The following is a 26,254-nucleotide window of genomic DNA, read 5'->3' on the forward strand; positions in this document are numbered from 1 at the left end:
TCTACTTTAAAGCAATAAAAAATATTACATTAAATGAACTAATTACAAACATTTTAATATCTTTAATCTACCATTGCCTAACTTGTCTATTTGAGGGTAAAACCTTTTATTAACCAGAAAGCTAAATTATATTGTGCTAAAAGATAAAATAATAATTTTTTTAAATTGTTAATCTATTTTCTTAGATATTATATCAACTAAAGATATTATCAGAACTACAATTTACCAACTATCATATAACAAATGTAGTTATAAAAGTAAATAAGTTTGCCAATGATGCAAAAAAAAAAAAAAACATTCTTAAGTTTCTTCATATATCTTCCTGGGTTCTTAGCAATTACTGTCAATTACTGAAGCAAACATCACAAGTTGTTAGATTATTAGTATACAAACTAAAGAATATGTCTCCTAAAGAGAGATTTTTAAATTATTTAAGATAAAAATTTAGCTAAAATCTCAACAAACATGTCTTAATTTAAAACACCTTTTCAGGGACATAGTTCCACAGTGTAGTGGTTAGCACATCTGCTTTGCACGCAGAAGGTCCTGGGTTCACGCTCTAGTGGAGTCACAGTCCATGGTCTATATATGCCACCCTGAACAAGCCAGATGTCTGATCTTGGAAGCTAAGCAGGGTCAGGCCTGGTTAGCACCTAGGAAGACCAGGTGCTGTAGGCATAAATAATTTAAAAAATAACAAAAAAAACCCCACCTTTTTCAGTTTAATTTGAAATCCTAACATAGCTTTTTAAAATAAAAACAAAACTATCTACAATACTTCTTAAGACATCAGGCTCAACAAATAAGTATATTAAAAGCCCTCTTTTAAAAGAGTAAATAACACTATTTAAATCTAACCAAAGCAAAATGTTTGACAGAATTCTAAATTAAAAATATATTTTGGTGACTATTATAATAATAGTGCATTGTGTAAGTTGTTTTAAGAATGTCTTCTGTTGGTCCATACGTGTGTATGTGCGTGTATAAATGTATAAAGCAACATATATGTAAAGTGTTCAAAATAACCCAAGATCAGATATGAAGGTGAATTTATGGCTTTAAAATCAAAAAAATTAAGTACCTAAAATTTTCATTTTCGTAGATCAAAAAAGGTTTGTAAAATTTATTTAAATTATTTCAAACACTTCTTTAACTTTTCCAGACATACAAAAATTGAAGGAATTCTCCACTACAAGGCCTGCAGAACAGGAAATACTGAAAGGAGTCAGCTTACCTAAAAAATGACAAAGAAAATACATAATTAGGAGTAAGATGACTAGCAGGATAATAGTAGCAGAGGAGTGCAACCCTTAACAGGAACAGGGCATTATAAGCTTAAAAATAAGAAGAGATTTGCTACAGCAAGATAGTAATGAACATTCAGCATACATAGGGACTGAAAAGGGGAGGATTCAAAGATCCCAACTCTCAAAGGGGAATGGAGATAAGAGGTGCACAGAAGAAAAGGGATGACTGTATGTGTGTATGTATGTGTGTGTGTGTGTGTGTGTGTGTTTGTGTATATAACTATCCTTTACATATTCATAATGGTAACCACATGCCAAAGGTTCAGAACTGAAGTATACAATATAAAACAAGGACCAAGGGAAAATCCACAAAAGCCAACCAAAATAAAGGAAACAGAAACACAAGGACAAGGAAGCAATGGAAACACTGAGCTATCAGAAAACAAAATATAAAATGCCTATAAGAAGACCTCATATTTCAATAATCACCCTAAATGTAAATGGACTGAACTCACAAATAAAAAGGCACGGAGTTGCAGAATGGATCAAAAAACAAAACCCAACCATGTGCTGCCTCCAGGAGAAACTTATCAGCTCCAAAGGCAAATATAGACTCAACGTGAAAGGGTAGAAAATGATATTTCAAGCAAATGGCATTCAGAGAAAAGCAGAAATAGTGGTACTGATATCGGACAAAATAAACTTCAAAATAAAAAACGTAGAGAAAGATACTGAGAGACACTTCATAATTATAAAGGGAATCATGCACCAAGAAGACATTCACACTTATTAATATCTATGCTCCCAATCAGAGAACCCTGAAATATGTAAAAAAAAATTACTAACAGAACTAAAAAGAGAAACAGACCAAAACACTATCATAGTAGAGGACCTAAATACCTTACTACTGGATATGGACAGATCATCCAAACAGAAAATCAATAAGGAAATAACATCCTTATATGACACCTTAGACCAACTGGACATAATTGACATTTAGAGAGCCTTCCAAAACAGTTGCTTATATATTCTTCTCTAGTGCACATGGAACAGTCTCAAGGATTGACCACATACTGGGACACAGAGATAGCCTCAACTCATATAAGAGGGTTGAAATCATGCCAGCCATATTCTCTGATCATAATGCCTTGAAACTAGAGATCAACTGTAAAAAGAAAGCAGAAAGAACCACAAATATATGGAGATTAAACAACACACTACTGAAGAATAGCTGGGCAAAAGAAAGAAAAAGAGATCAAGAAATATATAGAAACGAATGATAATGATAGTACAACTTATCAAAACTTTTGGGACACAGCAAAAAATGGCCATAAGAGGAAAATTCATATCATTACAGGCCTATCTCTAAAAATAAGAATGAGCCCAGATAAACAACTCCATCTTAAAAAACTAGAAAAGGAAGAACAAGTGAGGCCTAAGTCAGCAGAAAGAGAGAAATAATCAAAATTAGAGCAGAAATAAATGAAATTGATAACAAACAAAAAAAGCAACAGAAAAAAATAAATACAACGAAGAGCTGGTTCTTTGAGAAGGTTAATAAAATTGACAAACTCCTGGCTAGACTCACTAAAGAAAAAACAGATAGGACACCCAAAAAAAATGAGGGATGAAAGAGGGGAAATTATGACAAACACTGCAAAAATACAAAAGACCATACAAGAATACTATGAAAAAGCATATAACACCAAATTTAATAACCTAGAAGAAATGGACCAGTACTTAGAATAATATATCCATCATAGACTGAGTCAAGAAGAATTGGAAACTCTAAATAGACCGATCAGCAGTATGGAAATTGAAACAATCATCAAAACCTACCAAAAAGTAAAAGTCCAGGACCAGTGGCTTCACCAGTGAATTCAACCAAACATTCAAAGAAGATTATATGCCATGATCAAGTGGGCTTCATCCCAGAAGCACAGGGATGGTTCAACATATGCAAATCAATTAATGTGATACACCACATAAACAAATTAAAAAATAAGAATCATATGATTATATCACTAGATGAAGAAAAGCCTTCAACAAGATACAGCATCTATTTATGATCAAAACACTAAACAAAATTGGTATAGAAGTAAAATACTTTAATATAATAAAGGCCATATATGACAAGCCCTCAGCCAACATTATACTTAATGGTGAAAAACTAAAAACCTTCCCTCTAAGATCAGGAATAAGACAAGACTGTCCATTATCACCACTGTTATTCAATATAACATTGGAGGTCCTAGTGAGTGCAATCAGACAAGAGAAAGATATAAAAGGGATCCAAACAGGAAATGAAGCCAAACTGTCACTATTTGCAGATGGCATGATTCTCTCTATATAAAACCCTATATAAAACCCTAAAGACTCCGTAAGAACACTACTAGAAACAATAAGCAAATACAGTAAAGTCACTGGCTACAAAATCAATGTTCAAAAATCCATAGCGTTCCTATACCCTAATAACAAAGAAGTGGAAAAAATAATTCCTTTTGCAATTGCAATAAAAAAAAAAATACCTAGGAATAAATCTAACGAAACATGTTGAAGGACCTATATAATGAAAACTACAAGATCCTGTTAAAAGAAATCGAAGAAGATACAAAGAAGTGGAAAAATATTCTGTGTTCTTGAATTGGAAGAATCAACATAGTTAAAATGACCTTATTATTTAAAGTATTATACCGACTTAATGCAATTGTGATCAAAATCAGCATTTTTTAAAGAAATGGAACAAAAAATCATCAGAAGCACAAAAGACCTCGAATTGCCAAAGCCACCCTGAGAAAAAAGAATAAGGCTGGAGGCATCACTCTGCCCAACTTCAAATTATACTATAAAGCAACAGTAATCAAAATGGCATGGTATTGGTAGAAAAACAGACACACAGACCACTAAAACAGAATCAAGAGTCCAGAAGAAAACCCATATTTATATGGGCAAATAATTTTCAACAAGAAAGCCAAAACATATAATGGAGAAAGGAAACCCTCTTCAATAAAGGATGCTGGGGAAACTGGAAAGCCACCTGCAAAAGAATGAAACTAGGCTGCTATCACCACATATCAAAATTAACTCAAAATGGATTAAAGACCTCATAATATAAGACCCGAAACAACAAAATGCATAGAAGAAAACATAGGAACTAATCTCAAGGACCTTAGACTTAGAGAATTTTATGAATTTGACCTCAAAGGCAAGGGAAGTAAAAGCAAAAATAAATGAATGAGATCACATCAAACTACGAAGCTTCTGCTCAGCAAAGGAAACCATCAACACAGTAAAAAGACAAACATCTGAATAGGAAAATATATTTGCAAGCAATGCCTCCGATAAGGGCCTAATATCCAAAATATACAAAGAACTCATATGACTCAATAACAACAACAAAAAACAAAGATCCAATTAAAAAATGGGCAGAGGACCTGAATAGACACGTCTCCCTATAAGACAGACAAATGGCCAACAAATATATGAAAATATGTTCAACATTGCTAGCTATTAGGGAAATGCAAATCAAAACCATAATAAGATACCATCTCACACCTGTTAGAGTAGCTATAATCAACAGGACAAGTAATAACAAATGCTGGAGAGGATGTGGAGAAAAAGAACCCTCATACGCTGCTGGTGGGACTGCAAATTGGTACAGCCACTATGGAAAGCAGTAGGGAGGTTCCTCAAAAAACTAAGAAGTGATCTACCATATGATCCAGCAATCCCTCTACTGGGTATTTACCCCAAAGACTTGAAAATTCATATCCAAAAAGACATTTGCATACCGATGTTCATAGCAGCATTATTCACTGTTGTCAGGACATGGAACAACCAAAGCGTCCTACGATAGATTGATTGGCTAAAAAAGCTGTGGTACATATACACAATGGAATATTACTGAGCCATAAGAAGAGATGAAACACTGCCATTTGCAGCAACACAGATGGACCTCGAAATAATTATACTAAGCAAAATAAGCCAAACAGAAAAAGTTGATAATCACATGATATCACTTATATGTGAGATATAAACCTAAAAGCAACAAATGAACAAGACAAGCAGAGACTCATGGACATGGACAATGGACTAGTGGTTACCAGAGGGTAGGAGGTGGGAGAGGTAGACAGGAGAAAAAAATTTTTTAATCATTTCTTCAATAAAAAAAAAAAATCTTCTTTCGTTAACCTGAGAAAAATCAAATGGCTGCTTTTAAAAAAAGTCATAAAATAATTAAAGTTAATAATAGCTTTTTGGGTTATACAAAGAACATAAGAATTAGAAGTATTTTATTATGTCCTCAATGACAAGTGATTAATTCCTAATACTCAGACATCCATGAAACAACAAAGATATGATCAGATATTGGTGTTTCTGAATTTTTAAATGATAATATTAAATAAAGAGATCTTTGTATTAAATTATAGAAATAGTATTTTTAATTTTCATAAGAGCAGTATTTAAATAATTATATTATGTGACCTAAGGAAACAGGTTGGAATAAAATATTCTAATAAAAACAAATTTTAATAATTTTTGAGGGAGCAAATCTTTTTAAGAAATGTCCTACACCTCCCTAAGGTTAGAAGCCACTTAATATGTATAAAAGAACAATTAAATAATTTGAGCACAGGAATGTTTAAATGAAGATATATTATTCATGAAAACAGCTTTCCTAATAAACTTCTATGCAAATGACATAATGCTTTTTAATTCTGACACAACTGGTTAAGATAATAAAAACAATTTTGAAATAAAAACTTCATATTAACATATCAAATCTAATTTTAAAAAATATGCATTCCAATGATCTAAAACCATACATCTTTAAATAAAGTGACTTAATTGAAAAAATATTTAAAAAATATTGTTTAAAAGTGTATCAAAATGACTTTTTACAACTTACTTTCCCCCCAAAATCTATAATGTATATATCTTAAACTTTTATTATTGTAAATAAACAACTGAAATAGATTGACGGTACCAATGAAAAAATATAAGCTTCTGCAGAATAACCTTAGGAATATATAAAATAACAAATTCCTCCTTTGTCATGAGCAGTAAGCTTTAAAACTACTTACTACTCAGGAATCTCTAAAATTCTATACACAAAGAGATGACAAAGTCAAATTACGCTCTCATGCTGCTCATATCCAGCTATTTGATTGCTGTAAGATGCTTTGGCTCTTGCTCAAAAAATTTGTCCTAAGAATGGTACTATCTTTACCAAAAATAAATAAATATGTAGATAATTATATCTTTTAGTTCAGGTCACAATAGCAAAGTATTAAATTTTGACAGGCTAAGGTTGAAAAGAACAAACTACTATGTGAACTAAAATAAAAAAGAAATAAAGAAATAGTAACGCACTGCAGTTCATTATAAACATTACTGTTAGATTCAAGACGAAAATTAGATGTTAATGAAATAATAAATAGCCTTAAACACCAATATAGTGGAAATGAGATTCAGAATACTCGACTTACTAATACGGTCCACTAGATAGTCGTAATCATGTGATTCCATGTTACTCTCAAAGAAAATATGTTATTTCTTTTAAATTAATCTAACCACTATTAAAACTTAATGGACAAATCATTATATAAGCATAATAGTGCTCCAAGATGTTGTTAGTGGTTTAAGAGATGTTAATTTAAAATTTGAGGTATGTAAACCTCAAATTAAACTATATAAAAAACAAGATCAAGTGTTCTTTATACTATTATTACCTCTAAAAATAATTACATATCAAATATGTTGTACTTTATATAAAAAGTAGCACTTTTTAAACACTGCAACCATCCATTTATTGAACACCAGTGACTCAAACATTGTGCTAAGTGCTAAAGATAAAGGGGTGAGCAAAAACATTCTCCTACGGATTAGCTAGAATTTATCATCTAACTGTACTTGTTAAGCGCAAAGAAGTAAAAGTGCTATTTCCTCAAGGAAATGACATTTAAATTAGACCAAGAGGTTTATTAGAAGTTAGGTAGCTAGGTTAGGGGAGTTGAAGAGGGGGGGGGGGAGTTGTGTGTGTGTGTGTGTGTGTGTGTGTGTGTGTGTGTGTGTGTAACTTTGAAGGTGCATCATAAGCAGAGGTGCTGAACTGGAAAGGCGCTTGATGCCCCGGCAGATATGGACCAGGCCAGTGAACAGGAGTGCAGTAAGCAGAGACTGAGAGGCAACAGGTGATCTGATCAAGTAGGACCTTGAAGGTCATTTTGAAGATTTTTAATGCTACCCGAATGGGAAGCCACTTAAGGATTTTAAGCAAAAGAGTGTCAAGATCAGCAATGGCTATTCATTCTACCTGCTCGATAGAGACTTGGGGGGCAGGGAGTAGCGATGGCAGAATAAATGCATGTGGAACAGCTGGAAGATCCAGTTAGATGATGACTGAAGTAGAATGGTAGTCATTTAGTGATATAGAAGCATGTAACTTCAAGATATACCGTAAGGGTAGAATTAACAGGACCAATGATGGATTAGATGTAGCGGTGAGGCCCAAAATACATATTATTTCTGAAGCAGATCAATTATATCAACATATTATTTCCTATCCACAAAATCTATGCGTTAGGAAGAGATTTAAATGAACACAAGTAACAAGTACAACCAGGTAACAGATCACAAAGAGAATAACAATGGTATTCTGGGGCAGAGTTGTGGATGAATGACAGCTTTTAAAGCAAAACTAATCAAGAAGGTAAGAGCATTTAGTGGCTTTTTCCCCTTTACTTTTCCTTTATGTTTCATTATTCTCTTATATGACATATGCCTTCTTTACCTATTTCAGCCCCAAAAGGAGAAATATTAGATCTACTTAACTTTTCTGTTCCCCTACCCTGTTCCCATTCTCTATACCCTATAACTTGCGCTCACCTGACTTCTAGAGGGCTAAGTAAACACAATATTCCTAACATTTCACCTTCTAATGCCCTTACCCATATGAAACGTCCTATCATTTTCTTTCTGTACCAGACAGTATACTAACGAAGATCTGCATTGCTAACAATTCCACTTCTCCAATGTTTAACTATACCTTCCTCCTCATGCGTGTGAGGAAACAGAATAGCTGGTGATTACTGACAATGGCAACAACTAACTACACTATCCTGTGGAACTGTATATCCGTAACGGCGTGGATTTCATTTCTCTTTCTTTTGTTGAAGTTTACCATTCAAATGAGAGCTAAAAGGACCTCACTAAATATTTTAAGGCTAACAGTGAAGTGGCATACACTATAGGGAAAATTTTAATGTTTACACATCAAAAATTGAGTAATTTATTGGCAATTTTTGAAGGAGAAAAAAATTTTCAGACCCCTAACATTAACTTAAACTATTTTTAATGTTACTTAGCAGCATACAGATATAAAACCAGATGTAAAATCCTTAGGCTTATAACTCTTATACAACTATTAAACTGATTTTAAAAGATTTAAAATTAAATACAACCAATAAAATTCAAAATAACAGTATTAAATATGATAAAATCATTTTGCTTTAACTCATTGTTTGCTGTATGAATCTTATATCAACTGCTCCCAAAATCTGTTTTTTTTGTTTATGCCTATCCTATTATGTGTGATATGAACCTTTTCTCTTTTTGAACTTCTATGAAATTTTATTCATACATTACCTGATTGATACTACGTAGGCTTTCCTATATTCAAATTCATTTATTTAGCAAGTACTGCCATCCTTAGGCTGAAACAAAGTTGGACTATTTGGCACCAAAGTTATTTTAAACATAATTATAAACAAGGATCTAAAATTACTTGGCAGGACTCATTACAAGGTGGACATCTAAATGATTCAGAATGTGCTTTCATTAAGTCCTTTAAAAAAACATATATATATTAAATATATATAAATATATTAATATATATATAATATATATATATATATTTAAATTTTAGTTCTCAGAAAACTCACAAACATTCAAAAATATGCCAGGCTGAGAACCAAGCCAAAGACATGACTCAAAGAGACTGAATGAACTGCTCAAAAGACAGGGCAGGGCTAGGAACAGAACCTATTTGTGTGCATGTGTGTTTTAACACACTCTGTTCCTTCTTTTTTTATTAAGATGAATATATATATACAATGTGCACTTTTCAGAACCATTCTAACAGTTCACTCTCCAGGGGCTGAGCAAAATTTCACTTAAGATGAGAAAAAATGATTCTTTCACTAACCCAAATAGATGAACACATATTATTTAATAAATAGAAAAATGCATCATCAGTACGTATCATAGATGAGAGTGACCCCACCACCACCCACAGACTCCTTATGCATGTGATTTATGCCAAGATATGGAAAATTTTATTCCCTTCTCCACCATCTTTCTCTCATTTTCAAGCCAGGCCTTCTCTTATCTTCAGATATGTAATTCCAAATATTGTTTTATCTCATCGAGACAGCCCTATGAATAAACCTCAAAATCAACAAGCCCCAAATTAAAGTCATTATTTTCTCCTAGCAAAACCTGGCTCTGATATTAGTTAACAGCTCCAGTAACCAAGTTAGAAATAGTGAAATCTTTGACTCCTTCCAATTTCACTATATCCAATCTGTCCAAGAATAGCCATTAAATTCCTGAAAGGCCTGTAGGCCTCAAACTGTCAGTATGTTCCTTAAAATTCTTAAAAATATTCACAAATAACCTTCTAAAATTTTTCTACAAATTTATATTTCTATTTCCTCACAAACACCAGGGGAAATGCTTTCTAGTACCTTTGTTATGGCCTATAAGATACACCGTAATTTATTTGATATTCTCCTAATGCTGCACATTTTGGTGACTTCCAATTTTTTGCTGTAATAAATAATGGGATAAACTTTCATTATATAAATCTTCATAAAAGTTTCAGGTTATTTTCTTGGAACATGAAAATTTCAAGGCCTTTGAAATATTTTTCAAATTGCTTCTCATGAAATGATACCATTTTCATTCTCATCACACATAAGGGTATTTTACTACTTTCTCAACTCCATTATTAACTGTCTATGAGACATCTTGTACTTCAATTTCCTCATCTTTAAAACTAGGATAGTAATAACATCTACCTCAAGGGCTCTTTGTGAAGGCTAAAATGGTTACTGCACGTAGAGTTTTTAGAAAAATCCTTGGTGCTCCTGGACAACCAATAGGTCAAAGAAAAAATCAAAAGAGAAATCATAAAATATCTTGAGATAAACAAAAATGAAAACAACACATACTAAAACTAGTAGGATACAGCAAAAGCAGTCCTAAGAGGAAGGCTTACAGTGATAAATGCCTATATTTAAAAAAAGGAAAGATCTCAAATGAAAAACATAACTTTCCAGTCTACGGCCATGGTACCCTGAACACACTCTATCTCAGTCTGATTTCGGAAGCTAAGCAGGGTCAGGCCTGGTTAGTACTTGGATGGGAGACCACCTAGGAAAACCAAGTGCTGTAAATGTTAAAAAATAAATAAATAAATAAATAAATAAATAAATAAATAAATAACCTAACTTTCCAATTCAAGCAACTACAAAAAGAAAAAAAAACAAACAAACTAAACCTGAAGTTAGCAGAAGAAAGGAAATAAAGTTTAGAGCAGAAATAAATAAAATAGAGACTAGAAAGATAACAGAAAAAAATCAATGAAACTAAGAGTTGGCCTTTGAAGAGATAAACAGAATTGACAAAATTTTAGCTAGACAAGGAAAGAGAGGACTCAAACAAAATCATAAAAAAAAGATGATCTGACATCACAGAAATACAAAGTTTCATAAGCAACTACTATGAACAACTTTGTGCCTATAAATTAGATATTCAAAAATAAATGGATAAATTCCAAAAAACATACACCCTACCAAGACTAAATCACGAAGAACCAGAAAATCTGAACAGACTAGTAATGAGTAAGGAGATTGAATCAGTTATCAAAAACTTCACAACAAGAAAGTCTAAGACCAGGTGGTTTTATTGGTAATTTCTACTAAACTTTCCAAGAATTAATACCAATTCTTCTTACATTCTTCTACTAAACATTTAAAGAAGAATTAAAGCCAATATTTCTCAGACCATTTCAAAAAACAGGAGAGGAGGGAACACTCCTAAACGCATTTTACAAAGCCAGCAAACCCTGACACCAAAGCCAGATGATGACACTGCAAGAAAACCACAGGCCAATATCCCTGATGAATATAGATGCAAAAATTCTCATCAAAACGCTAACCAAAGTCAATAGCCCACTAAGAGGATAACACACCATGATCAAATGGGACTTATCCCTGGGATGCTAACACTTGGTATTGTACAGTAATGATTAAAAAACCTAAGCAAGACTAATCACATTTTATTCTAAAATTGCATCTAGTCTATCAATTTTTTAAATTTCTAATATCTTCAGTCATTAAATAATAAGTAATTATAATAAAACATTAAGTGTATTATTCTTGGTTTAATCCTTTCTCAAAAGTAAACTATGAATAGATAAAACTCTTCCATGCTATAGAAACAATATTCTGTAATGTAAGAATTCTGTACATTTTAAGACTTCCAAGATTGGTTTAAATAACAGGATAAACAAAATATGCGACTACACTAATTCATCTATTGTTTAATAAATAAGAATTTTAGAATATTAAATTTAGAATTTAGATACATATTAAGTCAAAGTATTTATTAATCACAATTTTGAGTCAAGGACTCATGAAACTTACAAAATCATCTCATTTCTATTATGTTTGATTCTTAGTTACATCTTCACCTTTCTACTGTTTCTTCTCAATACAAGTAAAAGAAAATACAAATATAGAAAAACTATGAGACATATTATTAACATTTTAATTCTATTCCCTAACTTGGACATCGAAATGCTATGCTGAAGCAATCAGTGAGAATAATAAACCTATATCTTGATTTATCACCCCTTTGCAAACATTTATTATTGTCTTTTTATCCTGTTTTTAGGGGAAAAAATATGTATAAATTTTATTGAGGTATAACTGAAACACAATATGCTGCATCAATAGACAGAATTCTAAGATGGTGCTCACATCTCAAGCCCTCGAGTGCTATTTCTATGATATTACATGTTTAGAAAGATTTTGAAGATATAATCATGGGCAATAATCAGGTGACCTTAACATATGGAGATTATATGCATGAGCTTAACTAATCACATGAACATTTAAAAGCAGAGTGGTTTCTCCAGCAAAATCAAAAGAGGTGGTCAGAGATTCAAATTATGAGAGAGATTCAGTACCCACTGCAGGCTTACAGGTGGAGGGCGCCACTTGGAAAGGACCTGAGAGTGGCCTCTAGGTGCTAAGAGCAATGCCTGGCTGAAAGCTAAAAATAAAACAGGAACCTCAGTTCTAAAACTGCAAGGAAATGCAAATTTGCATGAGCTTGGAAGCCGATTTTTCCTCGAAGCCTCCATAAAGGAGTGTAGCCCAGTCGATACCTTGATTTCAGCCCTACGCAGAAAACCAGTTGAAAACACTCAGATTTCTGACCTACAAAACTGAGATAATTCATAGGAGTTGTTTTAATCAGCTAAATTTGTGGTAACTCATTAAGCAACAAGAGAAAATTAACAGACTGCTCAACTTAAGAGTTTAAAGTCTGATTAGTTTTTTAAAAGTTTTAACAGTTTAACAACAGAAAATTATCACAGCGATCCCTTCAGTTTTCTCTATGCCTCTTTGGAATCCCTCCCTCCCTCCATGTCCACAAACAACCACTGACTTGCTTTCTAAACTATAGATTTGTTAACTTGTAGAATTCTATATAAGTGGAATCACTTTTTTTATCTGCCTTCTGTCCATTAAGTCTAATAATTTTTAGATTAATCCGTGTTGTTGTATTATCAACAATTCACTTATTTTTATCGTTGAATAGTAGTATTTCATTGTATGGATGTATCATAATTTATCCATTCATCTGTTAACAGACATTTGGGTTATTTTCAGTTTTTGACTAAGACAAATAAAGTTACTATGAACATTTTGTACAAGTTTGTGTGTGAATGTGTGGACATATGTTTTTGTTTTTCTTGGGTAAATTATATGCATAAGTTTGTTCTAAGAGTCTGGGGATGCTGAGAAGTGGTGGTGGGCGAAGAGTTTCACTCAGGAGTGAAAAATGAGAGGGGTTCTTTTGAGTTCCAAAAGTAAATTTCAGGAGAAGCTGTGGATACTCCTCTTTCATATCTGGAAAAATCTTAGAGGAAGTGAGAGTCTACAAACTGTTTGAATGATAGCAAGAAAGATGGATTGATAGGCAGAGACTTAAGTATCTTCTTTCTAAATTACACTTTTTTCCCAACTATCTTTCAATGTTTTTATTTTGTTGCCTATATGCCTAATAAAATAAAACAATGCATAGATTACATTTAATGCATTTTCGATGCATTATTACAAAGATGTCTGTATCGGATTTCTCATTTACTATGATGAACAATGTTAACTTTGTATTCTATGAACAGGTACATACAAGAACCATGGCCGACCCTTAGGCATACCTCTAAGGGAGGACTATATATCAGCAAGAACAGAGACCATATAGGAAGTCTTCAATTAATATGTATTTCATACACAAGCAAATAAATAAAGGAGGCCTAAAACAAAACACATAAAGGGGGGAGGGGCTTTGCTACCAATAACAGAGCTTAATAAATCTAAACTTTATTATTAAGCAATCTGAAAGAGTATAAGTGGTGAAATTCAGAATTCAATCTGTCTCATTGACATATCTGAAATGATTATTGAACACTTCAGCGAATATATTTAAGGAAATTTATTTAAAATGTTTTTAAAGAGTAAAAGTAATATGAACTCATCAAGAATGATTATTTATGAAAAAAAATTTGGCGGGGGGACAGCTCCTAGAACATAGGGAGAGAAATTCTACTTCGCCCCACTCCCATTTTTTTCATGATTACTCTTCTGTGAGTCTACTCTTTCCTAATCACATTTTAACTTTTTCATTGTATTCTCAAAATAAGCAAGATATAAACTATGTCAGATAGACAGCATACTTGTTTCAAAAGTCATAAAACAAAAAATAGTGGAGGGAATACTAATTCTATGAAACCAGTATTACAATCAAAACAAGAAACAAAGCTACGTCAAGGAAACTCAACAGACCAACATCTCTTATGAAGTGAGATACAAAAATCCTCAACAAAAATTAGCAACATGAATCCGACAATGTATCAGTGTATTAAAAAAACTATACACCACAACCAAGTGGGATTCATTCCAGTAATGGAAGGCTGGTTCAACATTTGAAAACTAGTTAATATAATCCATCGCATCAACAACAAGCTAAGAAAGAAAAATCACACTGATATTAATAGATGCAGAAAAAAATGTTTGATAAAGTCAACACACATTTATGATAAAACTTCTCGGCAAACTAAAACTAGAGGATAATTTCCTCAACTATGTAAAGAAAATCTATGAAAAACCTAGAGCTAACATCATACTTCATGGTGAGAAGCCAGAAGTTTTCCTGCCAAGATCAGGAATAAGGCAAGGATGTTCTCTCTCACCACATCGTACTTAGATAATGCAATAAGACAAGAAAAGGAAATAAAGTATACAGATTGACAAGGGAGAAATAAAACTGTCTTAATTCCTAGATAATATGATTGTCTATGTAGAAATCCCAAACAGACAAAAAACAAACAAACAAAAAAAACACAACAACAAAAACCCATCTCTTAGAATATCAAGGTTTAAAGATACAAGGTAAATACACAAAATCCAACTATTTTTCTATATACCAGCAATAAACAATTGGAATTTGAAATGAGAAACATATTTACATTAGTACCCCCGAAAAAATACTTAATTATAAATCTAACAAAATACATATAAGGTCTACATGAGGAAGACAACAAAACTCTGATGAATGAAATCAAAGAATTAAATAAATGGAGAGATATTTCATGTTCATGGATAGGAAGATTCAATACTGTCAAAACGTCAGTTCTCCCCAATTTGATCTACAAATTCAAAGCAATCTGAATCAAAATCCCAGCAGATTATTTTGTGGTTATCAACAAACTGATTCTGAACTTTATCTGGAGAGGCAGAAGACCCAGAATAGCCAATGCAATATTGAAGAAGAACAAAGTTTAAAGACTGACGTTATCCAACTTCAAGGCCTACTATAAAGCTACAGAAATCAAAACCACATGGTAATGGCAAAAGTATAAGCAAAAAGATGAATAAAACAGAATACAAAGTCCAAAAACAGACCTACATAAATACAGTCAACTGATCTTTGACAAAAGAGCAAGGGCAATACAATGGAGCAAAGATAATCTTTTCAACAAATGGTGCTGGTACAATTGGACATCCACATGCAAAAAAAAAAAAAAAAATGAATATAAACACAGACCTTACGCCCTTCACAAAAATTAACCCTAAATAGATCACAGATCTAAATGTAAACTGCAAAACTATAAAATGCCTAGAAGATAATGTAGAAAATCCTAGTGACCTTGAGTCTGGCAAGAACTCTTCAGATATAACACCAAATCTATGAAACTATAATTGAGAAGCTGACTCTATTAAAATTTTCTGCTTTGCAAAAGACCCTGTCAAGAGAATGAGAAGAAAAACCATAGACTGGGAGAAGATATTTGCAAAAGACTGAAAAAGGACTGTTATCCAAAATATACAAAAAACTCAACATTAAGAAAACAAACAACCTGATTAAATATTGGGCACAAGATCTAAACAGATACTTCACCAAAAAAAGATACAAAGACACCAACTAAACATGTGAAAAGATGCTCAACATCATATATAATTAGACGATTAAAACAATGAAATGGCACTATATGTCAGGAAAACTGACAATACCAAATGCTAGCAAGGATGTGGAGCAAAAGGAACTTTTCATTCATTAGGTGTGTATTGTCCACTTCAGAAGACAGAAAATTTCTTTAAAAACTAAACAAAACCTTATCATATGATATCCTTGGCATTTACGCAATGCATTGAAACTCTATGTCCACACTATAACCTGCACATGGATGTTCACAGCAGCTTTACTCAGAATTGCCAAAACTTGGAAGCAACTAAGATGTCCTTCAGCAGGTGAATGGATGAAATATGGTATATCCATACAACGAAATATGGTATATCCATACAATGGACTATTATTCTGGGCTAAAAAGAAATGAGCAGTCAAGCCATGAAAAGAAATGGAAGAACTTTGAATGTATATTACTAGCAGCAAGAAGCCAATCTGGAAAGGTTACATACTATATGATTCTAACTATATGACATTCTGGAAAAGGCAAAACTGGAGACAGTAAAAAATCAGTGGTTGCAAGAGGTGGAGAGAGGGGCTTTGAGTGGTAATATAGGTTCACTGAGTGTAATGATGCACCTCTGATACAGGATGTTGACAGTAGGGGAGGTTGTACATGTGGGGTGAGGGAGTGTGTGTGAACTCCATACTTTGTTTAATTTTGCTGTGAACCTAAAACTGCTAGAAAGAATAAAGCCTATTTTTAAAAAAGTAACAAAAGATATGAGTGTACTTAATCCCATAGAACTGTGTATTTTCAAAATGGTGAAAATGATAAATTTTGTTATGCACATTTTACCACAATTTTCGAAAAGTCATAAGAGAATTCTAGCAACAACTGAAACTACAAAAGTATTCTATTCAGATGTCTGTCCCCTTTCTATCTCTTACTCAAATTACTGTCTTAGTCCATTCAAGATGCTGTAACAGAATCCCACAGACTGGATTATTAACAACAGAAATTTATTTCTCACAGTTGAAGGTTGGGAAGTCTAAGATGATTAAGGCAGCTCAAGGCGGTCCAAGATCAAGTATTTGGTGAAGGCCTGCTTCCTACTTCATAGATGGCCATCTTCCCCCCATTGTGTCCTTGCATAGATGGAAAGGGCTAGAGAGCTTTTATAATAACATCGTCATTTAAGAAAGTTTCCTTTAAAGCAATATTTTTCTAACTACAGCAAGTCCTCACTTAACATCGTCAATAGGTTCTGCAACTTTAAGCAAAACGACATATGACAATACCAATTGTCAATTGTATCATAGGCTCCTTAATATAAGCAAGAGTTAGGTTTCTACAGTATCTCATCAAGGTTGAAATGGCATTATCTGAGGATCTGCTGTACCTCCTTCTGGCTTAGACCTTCTACAGTAGTGCTCGTTCAGTGTGGTCCTTAAACTGCATAAGCATTAGCGTCACCTGGGAACCTGGAAGAGGTGCAGAATTTCAGTCCTACCCCAGAACTTCGATCAGAATATACTACTTAACAAGATCCCCACATCGGGATTCAATGTTTGAGTAGTGTTTCCAGAAGACTTAGCTCTTGTGCACCCCTTCTACCTCCTCTTTTAGGTTCCCAGCAAGAGGCATGAATTCTAGGAGTAAAGGAAGCAAGGTACAAAAGTCAAATGGATAGGCCAAGTTTTTATAAAAGGAGAAGGGTAGGTATGTAGTAGTGCAAAATTAAATTTAAAAGGGTATCAAAGGGACAATTGGAAAAGAGAAACATTCATAAGAAAAACCAGTGGGGGGGGGAGGTAGATGGGGTAAAGGGGGTCAAATATGTGGTGACAGAAAGAAATCTAACTATGGGAGGTGAACACACAGTGTAAATATGTGTGTGTGTGTGTGTGTGCCTTATTGTTAAAATGTACAACTGAAACTTACTGGATTTTGTTAACCAATGTCACCATAAAAATAAATAAACAAACAAATAATAAAAAAAAGAAAAATTGGTAGTATAAAAGGATACCATTAACCAAAATAGAAGAAGTCAATACCAGAGAATAAGGCGAATAGAAAATTAGATGAATGCTTATGAAAATAAACAGTTTGATGGACCAGGAAACTAGAGAGAAAGACTATGAAGAGGGTTTACTAGTGAGAAAAAATAATGCCCTATAATAATTCTATTCTGAATTCTCTTCATTCTGACCAAAATATTTCTTAACGCTTTTACTCTGAATATATTTAGGATTATAATGTTTTTAATACTGATGTCATTCTCAGGTTGCATTTATACACCAAAAGTAGTCTTTACAAAAAAATATCCAGATTACAATGAGAATTGTGAGCTTCCTCATTCTATGGAAAGCAAGGCTCAAAAATGACCACAGACACCAGAAAACTAACATGAAATAAAACCTCTTTCAGTTTCTGTGTCACATACATTATTAAAATAATAAACTAATATTGGTATTTTATTCTCTAGGAATGGATTAAACATTTTTATTTTATCCTCAAGCAAAAATATTGCCAGTTGTACTTAATCTGTGAAATTTAAAAGGCAGTTCCCAACAGTGGTTAGGAATACAGAGTCTGACCATAGAGGAGATGGTCAGACTCTAGTTTGAAACTGGCTCTGCCATTTACAAACTGCTAAGGATATAAACCTTTCTCCACCTCTGGGGTTAGCCTAGTACATAGCAAATAAGGACTCAAAAATGTTCATTATTATTTGTGAAAAATTTTTGGAAAGTATCTCATAAAGGAATCTTCAAAATGTAAAGGGCTACCCTATCTCAATATATTGCAATTTCTTTCATTTTAAAGAACAATATTTGAATGAAAGGGAATAGCAGTCATCTGGATTTCTGCCACCTTTCCTTTCATGAACTATTATTTTGCATGACCACAGATCCATTACGCATATGCTTGTAGGAAAGCGCTTTGTTGAACCTTCAGATAGACTGTTTTGGTCCTGAACATAATCAATAACCAAATACAAATGTTAGTTTTTAAGACTCAGAAAACCAGATTCAGGGTTTTAGGAGCTCTGTACCAGGAGTCAGGGACAAAGACCAACTATATTTATTATACCACAATACTGCAAGAAGCAATTCTGCAATTAAAATGCAGCTATATCTTAATCATTTTTGCTTGTATCTATACTCCTAAGTCTAAAAGTACATTCAATTAAATTGCCTTGGCAACTGACTTTCACCTCCTTTTTATACCAACGGATGAAAGAGGATAGAAAAAAAAAAGAGAGAGATCTAGTTTTCAGAATTCTGAAAGTCCACTTGCATGCAATCTGTTTCTAAAAAGATTCAAACCGTAAGACTATTCTGTGAGGATCCATTCCTTAAGAATAACAGTTCTTTGGGCTACTCCATGCCATTTAAGGGAAGTAAAAGACTTAGTCTCCATCCTCTTATCACTTCCCACATTTTCCTCAGGGCTATGACTCTGTTGCTTGTTCTACCAAATAACCCAAGCCAATTTTGTACGCTATTTAATAACTGTGCATTGTTACCCACAAGTATTATCCAGTTTATGAAACCTTAAGTGCCTCAGGACCTATAGATTAAAAATTCTTTGCAACTCTTTAATACCTTATCTTTATACTTCTTGAATATAGGTTGGTCTTGTGGTTTGTTTTGACAATATCATGTGGTGGAATGACACTATGATTTTCAAGAGACCTCATAGCTCTCATAGAACTCTTCCACAGACTAGTTCAGATCAACTCCTGGAGATACATGGCTCAGCCAATATCCAGAACAAAATGCCAGACTAAGATCCTCTTAGACTATTCGGCCCCAGCTGAACAGCCATATAATTATAGCCATATGAGTGACCTTGACAAGATTAGCAGATAAATTGTTCAGCTAATCCCAGCTCAAATTGCTAGCTTACAGAATCATAAACAAATAAAATGGTTGTTTTAAGCCACTAAGGTCTGGGATGGTTTATTATGTGAGAGATAAGATACGGGACAAAATCCCCCTTCTGAAGAAATGAAATTATTTTTGCATAAAGTAAAACTAATAAGTTGTACTATTTTTGCCTTCAATTAAATCAAACCTGCTAATCTGATCATAACTACTGGATTGGTATTTGATCTAAAAGCAGCCACATATGACAAGACAGAAAAGGCCTATCACCTATAAAGTGACATGGCACAAAATTCTGCCACAATGGACAATCCCATGGAAGATACTGACAAACCAAAATACTTTATTAGGTAGTACAAATGCAATATAAACACTGAAAACCTGGTCACTAAAGCTGCTATTGCATCCTGAATTACCTGGTATGAACCCTTATCCTGTAAGCACTAGGACCCCAGGGCTGTGTCTGCTTGGCTTCCTTAATTCCCTACTCTGGAGCATTTATCTGTACAAACTGAAAAGACCTGATATTCTATGTTAACTTCATCTACAGTAAATCTTTATAGTGGTTTTTAAACATTTATAAAACATTTCTAAATAACCTCACTTGAGAAGCAACATGGCATAGTGGGGAGAGTGCAGACTTCACGTCAAGGAAACCTATATTCAATTATAGTACTTGTGTGACCATTAAGTTATTTTTAAGGATTAGAAGAGAAATACATGTAAATTTTTTGAGTATCTGGCAATAGCGTTACAATAAATTCTTTTTTTATATAACTTAGTAAGATTTATTAAGGACATTGATCTTATCAGTTGGCTTTTTTCATATAACCTCAAAAATTAGCAGCTTAAAATAAACAATTCTAAGTCAGCAATTTAGGCTAGGGTCAGCTGGGCAGTTCTGAGGATCTTGGCCCAGGCTCACTCATGTGCCTGTTGATAGCTACTTGGTACATGGCTCGGGGATGAATTGTTCAGCTGATCCCAGGCTGGGATGCCTTGTCTCTTCTAAATGAGTTTTCATCGTCTGGCTAACCTAGACTTGATTACATGTGGAAACACGTAAGATCTCTTAAGACCCAGGCTCAAACTCACAAAACTACTTTCACTGAGTTTACTAGCTAAAGTATATCATAAGGCAAGCCAAGACTTAAAAGATGGAGTTAGAGTCAAAGAGCTGCTTATTGTGGTCATTTTTGCCATCTCCCACAGATCCATACATTAGACATTGTGTTAATGCTTAGGTAAATATAACTCTAAGTGCTAGGTATTTGCTAAATGCTATTTATAAGTAGATGTGTATGTTTTTACGTATTTAATCATCACATTAAATCATAACAAAAAGTCCTCAAGAGAGATTGGGTTATTTTACATGTGGGGAAATTAAAGTTTAAAAAGGCTAGAAACTAGTCCAAAATACTGTTATTACTTATACAGAGTCAAAATTGGAAATCAGGTTTCCTTGATCATACTTAGTTCAATGTTTTTTTCTACTATATTACCCTAAATTGTCTAGAAATTGACTGCGATATCCTAGTGTTCCTACAACATTCCCATAAAGTAGCCTCTAAATATTATCACATAAATATTTTATCTTATAATTAGAGATATAAGTTTTACTTGACTATTTTGATACAGTCTATGCAGCCTACCAAATTACCTGTGATCAACTTAAAAAAGAAGTAGTTTACATGGCACATAAGACATCTTGTTTCAGTTTGATTCTGGGAACTTTACTTTTCAAAGGGAAGAATCAATTCAACAAATTTCCACTGAATGCCTATTGCCTATGCCAGTCACTAAAATAAATATTGAAGATACAGCAATATAGTTTTCTATGATAAACTTAAAAAGTTTTTCTCATATTGATGCTCTCCTTAAAATTTCTGGGATCTACTGTTTTCATTCCTTTTTACATTCAAACCCTGCAAGAGCTGATGAGAATACCAAGTTCAATAAATTGAGTCATCTATAACAGGTATTCACAAATACGCATTTAGTTGCTGAAGTCAGAAGCATGCCAATAATTCTCAACTCCTCTCCATTCATCATTCACATCTTTTGTTCCATTTGGTTGATTCTACCTTGAAAATATATATCTAGTTCACCCACAATTCTCAGCTCCACTAACACTACCTTGGATTAAACCATTATTGTCTCTTGCTCAGACTATAACTGATACCCATTTGGCTTGTGTCCATTCCTGCTTTTTAGAGGAACCAGTGATATTCTTAAAATATAAGTATGATAGTACTTTCTTCTAGTTAGAGCCCTTCACAATAGCTTCTCTATTCCTAATATAATCCCTTCACTGAAGCCTGTAAACCCCCGCTTACCTTTCCATCCTTACCTTAAGCATTCTCTCTGTTGCTCCAGTCATACTACCCTCTTTCCTGACACACCAAGCTCTTTTCCAAGGTACAGCCTTTGTATGCACTGTTTCCTCCTGGCGTCACTGGCTCCTTTTCATTTCTCAAGACTCAGAAAGGCCTTTCTTATCTCCTCTTAAATAGATCCCCTTGTTATCCTGTTATAATGTCCTATTTGTTTCCTTCGGAATAGTATGTTTTCAATTTATAAGCATGTATTTACATGTCTATTTGTTATATATTTCCTATTAGGCTATAAATTTCATGAGCGTAAGAACAATTTCATTCATTACTGTCCCAATATTTAGCATACGGCTTGCTACACAGTAAGTATTAAATAAATAATTTTCAAAGTAATCAGTATTTACTTTTTGCATGGCACCATATTGGTTTATTCTCTAACAAAAGCAAATAGTAAAAGAAGAATGGATGAAAGAAACTAAATTTAACACAGGGAATGAAGACAAAAATGTTTCCAGGATCAATGCCGGACATGAAAATAAAATTTGTTACCTAAAAATAAGTACCGGTTACCACCACCTTAGATTATTACTTGTCCAACAAATAACACCTAATTCCTATATGCCTGGAGTAGATAGGATTAGTAGTTTGCTACTGGAAACACAGGGATAATCACATCACTGTTAAGTGTGACTTTTCACAATAAGGTTTTCTCACCTCTTCTTTTTCTCTACAGAAACAATTCTCAGGTTAAAACTACATTTTTGAAATAAATATACAGAAATGAAATTTATTCACTAATTTCCAAAGACAGTACAGTGTAGTAGTTCCAAAGACAGAATTTCACTATTTCTAGCATAGGCAGTAACTGTGTTGAAACAGATTTTTTAACAATGGTTGTTTGCAGACAGTTAAAGGGAATTTCTAAGGTCACTTATTTTACAGTAAATAGTATGTAAATTAGTATAATGAACTAAATTTAGGAAGCTAATTCTAAAATATTACACTGAATAATAGCATCAAATGAAGTGTTTCCCCAACTATATTCGGAAACAACACACTTGTCTTTTAATACTGTAAAATAACATTTACTGCTGCTGGTTATATAATCAATATATGTTTCTTGAAAAACATTTGGAAGATAGTAACACATATGAAAATAAAAACCATTCCAAATCCCAGCAACCAGAGACTAACAGTTAACACTTTATTCAACAAATAATTACATTTCGGATTGACTACAGTATTATGTAGATATACTCTCGAGAATCTAATTCTCTAAACATATTATGTCCCTACTACCCAATTACAGACTTCTGTTCATACAGTTCTCTTCTCAAAGAATGAACCCAATCTCCATCTACTCACCTTTGGGATTGAGAGTTATTTAAAATCTCTGAGCATCTATTTTATCATAAAATTTTTGTGGGGATTTAATAATGTATACTAAGAGCCTACTACAGGAAGTGCTATACAAACAGTGGTCATTGCTATTAGCTAAAGTCACCTTTAGTGGAACTTTCCCAGATTACTTCAGTTCTAATATTTATATGTCATTTACAATATAGTGCCTCATCATAGGCCAATTTATGTCTCATCTCCCTCACTAGGCTCTGAGATGATATGAGCAGTTCCCAGGTCTCCCCAACTTTATAACTCCCCAGAATGTATACAAAAACGTAAGGTCAATTCAATTTTTTCACATCTATTACCTATAAATTATTAAGTTAGGAGACATTGAGATGAGTAATAAATCTCAATTTCTGCCCTCATGTAACATAGCTTTTAGAGGAAAAGAGACATTATTTAGTGTAAATGACTAATGCCACAAACTCTTTTTTTGAAATCCTGGGGGACAAATATATTTCAGAATTTAGAATTTCTCAGATTTTAGAAAGGTTATACAGTATATATACTATATATTTAGTAACCACTCACAAGAACTAGGTCAGCACCCTATAATCAAACATTATTATTTCCATAGTGAAATGTATATTTACACCTACTGGCATAAATAAAGACCACAAATAGCCTCACATCAGTTCAGGTCAGGTTTTACCACTATATTGGTTTCCAACTGTTGCTGTAACAAATTACCACAAACTTACTGGCTTACATAATATAAATTTATCTTACAGTTTTGGAAGTCAGAAGTCTCACTGGGCTAAAGCCAGAGTGTCTGCACAGCTGGGTTCTTTCTAGAGGATCTATGGGAGAATCTGTTCTTATCCTTTTCCAGCTATCTGCAAACCTCTAGAGACTGTCTAGAAGGCTCCTGGCTTTCTTTCATCTTCAAAGCCAACAATCCCATCACTTCTACCTCTGCTTCTGCCTTCACACCTTTTCTGACTCTTTTGCTCCCCCTCCCCTTTCCCTTATAAGGACCTTTGTGATTACATTGATCATATCTGGCTAATCCAGGATAATCTCATCTCAGAATTCTTAATATAATCACCTCTGCAGAGTCCCTTTTGCCAAGTAACGTAACATATCACAGGTTCTAGGGAATAAGAAAAGAAATGGAAGTCTTTGCGGGGGGTGGGGGCGGGGAGGGGGGAGGGAGCACATTATTCTGCCCACAAGAACCACCAAATGATTTAAAAAACAAAAAACAAAAAACTTCCTTTTGGACTTTAGAACAATAGATAAAAACATTTTGGACCTGTATAACCCTAAAGAGTATAAAGCCAATGATATAAGAAAAGCACAAGATAATTGTAGAAATATAGTAAGTGGAAAGACCACAACTAGGCTAAATATCAGGAAACACTTCATGAAATATAGTACCTGATGAGAGCCTTCAAAGATGCACAGGATTATGACAGGTGAACCCTGGTACAAAAGGTAATTTTCAGACACACTTGTGCTGAAAGTATGAACAAAGAAATGATGTGATTGATGTTACATTGGAAGATTAACTTGATAGGAGGCATGATTCAAATTGGGAAAGGCAGAAGAATAGTAGATCAGTCACTAATCCAAAGAAGTAATAAGTACTGTAACTAGGGTGGTCGGAGAAGTTGAATGAAGTCAAGAGAGGCAGAATCCATATTTTCATCAAAATAATTTTTAATAAAAGTAGCTACCAATTGTAGTGTTTATTGTGTGTCAGGTACTATTCTAAATGCTTTACATCTCACAAAAAACTATGAAAAGAGTTACGCTTTATAAATGAGGTTAAGGCACAAAAAGTATAAGCAATCCTACACTGCATAAGTAGCATGGCTGCAATGTAAATCCAGGTAGATGTGACTCCAAAATCCAAATAAGGAGGAGCCCCAAGTGACATAATGTTAAGTCCCTAATCTGAAATCTGGACAAATTAACTTCAAGTAAACAAAAGATAGGATATAGTAAAGATGAGAGCAGAAATCAATGGAACAGAAAACAGAAAAAATAATGGAGTGGGAAAAAATCAATTAAACTGATAAATCAAGCTAACGGAGGTCAGGAAGAGATACAAATTGGCACTATCTGGAATGAAAGGAATGGTCTCACTATAGATTCCACAGATATTAAAAGAATAGTTAGGGAATATTATAAACAATTTGTGTCAAGTTAAAAGTGAATGAAATGGATATTTATTGAAAAGATACAACTACTAAAGCTTATTCGAGAATAAATACATAGCCCTTTGAAAAAGAAAAACAATATTGGAGAATTTCTACTACCAGACTTCAGTACTGACAAAGCTACATTATTCAAGGTAGTGTTGTATCAGTGTGAAGACAGAAAAATAGTCAATAGAACAGAATATAGTGTTCAGAAGTAATCCTACACATATAAGGTCAATCGATTTTTGACATAGGTGCAAAGACAATTGAATAGAGAAGGGATATTTTTAAAATAGTGCTACAATTGGGTACCTATATTTTAAAAAACAAAAACTTTGATCCTTACCTCACGTCATGAACAAATAGGTCAAAGACTTAAATGTAGAAAGTAAAACTATAAGACTTCTAGAAGAAAATAGAAAACCTTTGTGACCTTGGGTTAGGCAAAAAATTCTTAGATATAATACCA

At 33.4% G+C, this 26,254-nt stretch overlaps 1 protein-coding gene and 1 pseudogene across 5 annotated transcripts in view; one reads left to right on the top strand and one right to left on the bottom strand.

Annotated features, from left to right (window-relative positions):
• WASF1 (WASP family member 1) overlaps positions 1–26,254 on the bottom strand; it is a 60,676-nt gene that overhangs the window by 24,941 nt on the left and 9,481 nt on the right. The window lies entirely within an intron of this gene.
• LOC118605204 lies at positions 10,588–10,707 on the top strand (annotated as a pseudogene).

This window comes from Rousettus aegyptiacus, unplaced genomic scaffold (genome assembly GCF_014176215.1).
Source record: "Rousettus aegyptiacus isolate mRouAeg1 unplaced genomic scaffold, mRouAeg1.p scaffold_m13_p_1, whole genome shotgun sequence".
Classification (NCBI taxonomy): domain Eukaryota; kingdom Metazoa; phylum Chordata; class Mammalia; order Chiroptera; family Pteropodidae; genus Rousettus; species Rousettus aegyptiacus.